Source organism: Hakea prostrata, chromosome 1 (assembly GCF_041222555.1).
Source record: "Hakea prostrata isolate BN-2017 chromosome 1, UWA_Hpros_2, whole genome shotgun sequence".
NCBI lineage: Eukaryota > Viridiplantae > Streptophyta > Magnoliopsida > Proteales > Proteaceae > Hakea > Hakea prostrata.
The window spans coordinates 68,655,243-68,660,289 of NC_142600.1; the positions used below are offsets into that span (position 1 = coordinate 68,655,243).

At 35.5% G+C, this 5,047-nt stretch overlaps 1 non-coding gene across 1 annotated transcript; it reads left to right on the forward strand.

Moving 5' to 3' along the window:
• Positions 1–2,368: 2,368 nt before the first annotated feature.
• TRNAI-AAU (transfer RNA isoleucine (anticodon AAU)) lies at positions 2,369–2,442 on the forward strand. The gene has a single exon. It is a non-coding gene; the product is annotated as a tRNA-Ile (tRNA).
• The last annotated feature ends 2,605 nt before the right edge of the window (positions 2,443–5,047 follow it).

The window sequence follows — 5,047 nt, forward strand, 5'->3', positions numbered from 1 at the left end:
TCTACTCTAAAGAAGAGATTTTTATCGACATCTACCTAGTCTTCACACAAATTTCAAAAACCTTTTACCTCATGAGATTGTTAAATTGAAGCCTACATATTTGTGTTTAAATCTCATTGAACGGAATGTGAATTTCAAAATCTCATTGTATAACAAACACAACGTTAGATCTACAAGCAAAATTTTAGACTATTTTTTATATGTCAATTTCAAAGTCTCATTATATGACTCCAAATTATTGTATATCAAATACAATATTAGATTTGCAACTGAAAATTCTAATTGTCGTTTACATTGCTTATATATGAAAGTCAAATGTTGACTTTCTTGTGCGACTTGGTTAATATAAGCTTTTTAGAATTGGAAGATGGTATTGAAGTCATGGATGAGGAATCGTTCGTAAAATAATTTTGTTCCTTATTTTGTTTTCAGTTTACTTGTATATAACAATAACATAATTCATTTATATTATTTTTTGATAACTATGGCATACAATTTGAATGCCTTAAGATACACTAGGACATTACAAAAATCATGCTTACTTTTGTGATCAAACATGAAATAAAGATTGATGATTGAGGAAGAAATTATCATATTTGTTCCTTCCAACTTGAATTAAGTATACATGATTATTATATTATCGGGTCAATCTAGGAACTAATGAATTAGTTGCCATATATTAATGCTAACCATTCTAATCAAATGCATAGTCAAAGAGCCCCACTTTTCATTCAAAGTTTTTGATGTTATGAAAACCTTTTGAGGTTTTTATGGTGGTAGAAAAATATTAGCTCTCTCTGCAAGCCTAATTTGATATGATTAGATTCACAATTCACAATTACTTGTGTTAGAAAAGAAAATTTACAGCCATATTCATACTTCTATTAAGATAATTTATATCTAATTAGTTTTCAAATGTTTTAAATAGTTTCTGAAAACTTTTTTTTTTTCTTTTCTTTTTAACACATATTCTACTAAATGCATGTGAGTTGGTATGAAGTTTTGGCCATTCGTTAACATTTTTAGTGTTGGTTGATGAAGGAGAAAAAAAGAAAAAAAAAAGAATATATATATATTGCTATAAAAAAAAACTTTTAATAGTAAGAAAAAAAATCATTTCTTTGTTATGAAGGAAAGACTACATTTCTTTTGCTTTACTCTATTAATCCTTAATCCTTTATTATTGTTTTCTTTTAGTTTTTGCTTATATTTTATATGATTCAAGTACCATGATACTATTTTCACCAAAAAGCATAAAACAATAGGAATATAAGTATAACATAATAGAAAATCATAGTAAACTATTGGAATATCTAAATTTATAAGATTATACAGATAGTTGTAAAAAGAAGGGCTACTAAAAAGCATAGCAAATGACTAATTTAACAAATATTGATGATACAACCTTAAGGGGATGGTTTAGTTGGCAAAGACCAACACCTCATATTATGAATTCAAGAGTTCAATTCCTTGACGCCTGGGATAAAATTTTGTTGTATATTTAATAGATATAAAGCACGATGTAGTTGATGTTACAAACTACTAATAACTTATTTTTTTGCATTGTCTGATATATGAACCATGAAAGCTGAAGCAACCATTTCTTGATTATGGATGACATCAAGGCTAACTTTAAAACAATTTTTATGAATTAGTATTATTGGTATGTACAAAATTTTTATTTATAATATAGTTTTGGTTAGTAAAGACAAAGCAAGGGATATATTCAAGGTCTTTTTTCAGGATATCCACTTAGATGATTACCAAATTGGAGTAGTATCAATACTTTTCATGAAGGTTTTGATGTGGACAAAACCTAAGCATACACAGATTCTGTGTTCCCCTACTCACATTCCAATTTTTAGCACCATTTAAGCTAGGTAGACATTAAAACGATTAACTGATTAACTCCCAAGGCACGATAAGTGAATTATATTAGCAAAGACAGTCATAAACTTTCTCAATAAGGGAAGCTTTATCCATAGAGTTGAACTGACAACCAGTGGTGATGAGGAAAATCCCAATTTGATTGTCATCCTCCAAAGATAGAAGTTTTGATATGGGAGACGAGACTGATGTGGAGAGACTTTTATTTCTTATGCTTGTGTGGTGAATCCTTTTCTTATTTGAAAACTAGGTCATTGATATTAAATCTACTTGGTCTCTAAGTTCTAGATTTGGATTTCTAAGCATCAATAAATATATATACTTTGATAAAATAGTATTGATAAACATTCATATATTAGGAATTTATGAGTTTAAAATATATATATATTTTTTTCCGGGGGACGATGGGTATGTTTCTCTGCATGCAAGGACACATACACATATATAGATATATATACAAGAATTTTATTTAATAAATATTGGCCTATTAGCTCAGTTGGTTAGAGCGTCGTGCTAATAACGCGAAGGTCGCAGGTTTGAGACCTGCATGGGCCAAATTTAATTTTTTCTTGATTAAATTATTAATTGCAATACAAAGTGGGGCTTAACTTTGAGTTGCAAGTTTTTTAGTGCCTTAAATTAAGTGCACATTTTCAAAATTAAAGTTGTAGAGTCCTAACATTTCATCCAAAATTCTGTTAAGGGATAAAATGACCATTATTACCCTCATTAGAATCAAAAAACATACATTTCCATACTCAACCCTTGCCCCTGCCAGCGACCACCTTTCTCTCTTTCTCACCGTTGTTGGAATTTTGATTGTTGCGTCAACAACTATCGGAATCACTATCTATGACAACCTTGCAACCAACTGTTAGGTTTATCCTAAGCAATATATGGGCTTGGATTAATTACTAGGGTTAATAATTGATCGAGGTCTCATCAATACATCGGATCGATGCCTTGCCATTAGGTTTGAGATGGGCCAAACCGATCGATTGTGGAAGTGGACTAAGGTTTGGGATTGCTATTATAAATACCTATGATGGGGTCCCTCCAATCTCTCAAGTTCTTTTGTTCTCTTCTCTCTCCACAAGAAAGAGGTACGGTGGAAAAGATGGAGATATTGGATAAGGCTTCGTCACTCTGCAGATTTGACATTCAAAGTTTGGATTAATTTTCTTCAAGATACGTCTGGTGTATACTTCCTAAATATCATATCGTATTCTAGTTCTTACATGGTTTTTAATTGATTAGGGTTTTGAGGAAACCCTAGGTGTTCTAACACCAACAACACCATTGTGGAGCCATTGTCTCCACAATCGAATCTATGTGTTTGCGTAGTTGCTGGAGTAGGTTTTAGAGTTTTAGTGTTCTTGATGCATATGGCATCCTAGATAAATGTTTGTTTACAAGGATCTAGGGTTCGCCGCCGGGGCTTCTGGGGTGGTGGGTTGGTTGCCGGCCGTGGGTTCTTTGCCGGGGGGGGGGGGGGGGCGGGGGCCCCGCCCCCCCCCCCCCCCCAAAAACCCCCGAACCCCGGGGTTTACTTTGTGAGACCTGATCCTAAGTGGGTGACAAGGTGGGCTATGGTCGATGATGGACGCTAACGAGAACAAATGCATTTGAAATCGAAGGAATTAGTTTGCACCTCGCATGTCTTGCCCTTGGTTATGAGGTAGGGGGGGGGGGGGGGGGGGGGGGGGGGGGGGGGGGGGGGGGGGGGGGGGTTGCGGGGGGGGGGGGGGGGGTTTTGGGGGGGGGGGGGGGGGAAGGGGGGGGGAACTCCCCCCCCCCCCCCCAGTTGGGTATGGGAGGGTTAAATGAGGGTATTAGTCATGACTGTGTGGAATTGACAATCTCTTTTTTTTAGTAAAAGTGTGTGAAATTCTAAAAACATTAGTACATACTTTTAAGCTCTCAAGTCTAATATTTCTCTTTCCTTCCCTTTCCCCGGGGCCCCCCTTCTTTCCCCTAAAAAAAAAAAAGAGGGGGGAGGAGGGGGGGTGGTTTTTTTTTTTTTTTGGGCAAAATTCCTTGAAGCATCAAATCCTACTCAGATTTGTGTGTGGAACTCTTTTTGTTAAAGTGGAAATAAAAAAATCATTTTGTCCTTTCCTTTCCTTTGATCCCAACCCTTTAATCCACTTTAGATATAAGTTCCTAGATAAAATTAAAGGCAATCAAATTCTTCCCCAGTTATCATGGCATAATAAAAACCATTATTGAGTTCTTCTAGCTTCAATGGAAGCAATAAATTTTTGATTTTGGAAGAGATGGCAAACAAAGAGAAACTAGAACAGAGAAAACCCATATTTCTATGCCTTCATGGCTTCAGAAGCAGTGGTGAAATCATGAAGAAACAAGACCATAAATGGCTGAAATTAGTTATGGAGAGGATGGATCTTGTTGTCCTCAATGGACCTTTTCTTGCGGAAGGGGAATCTGCTGTTGAAGACATATTTGATCCTCCATATTACAGTGGTTCCAATTTGACTAGTAGTTGACATGATTTCATATGATTTTTTTTTCTAAATGAGGATAATATTATCTTTAGCCTTCTTAATTATAAAAGAACAAAATAGACATTAAACATTCAACTGTAACTGTCGCTTAATACTGTTAGAATTGAGGGGGGCAACAATAATTTCATAAGGAGTCGGGTTCTTTTAGTAATTAAACTATAATATAATGGGACAACAATAATTATCCCTACTAAAATTTATAAATACAAACGGGGATCGTTTCAGGAGGCATAACACTTTTCTAATAGCTTTTCTTTTGGATGAATAAAATTGGGTGGATAGTTCATAGTTTACAAGAAGCCAGGCATATACAGCTTTTGTAAGTATGCCTTTTGATAACATTAGGGGTTTTGGATGACATGAAACGTGTGATTCTAAGATAAGAGATGATGTGACTCCCCCCCCGTCTTAGAGGCTTCAAGAAAGGGACAGCAGCCGAGCAAGTCATGTTGTAATAAGGAAGCACCACTTAGGGCGGCCGGGCCCCACTCCCGGGGACGGGGGGGGTTTTGTTTTCAACCATCTTATAAAAAAAAAGGAGGGGGTGAAAAAAAAAAAAAAAGCCCAGCCCATGTAACCTTGGTCCTTGGGATTGGAATGAATCAGGCCAACCAAAATTACTGTCAAATCTATGA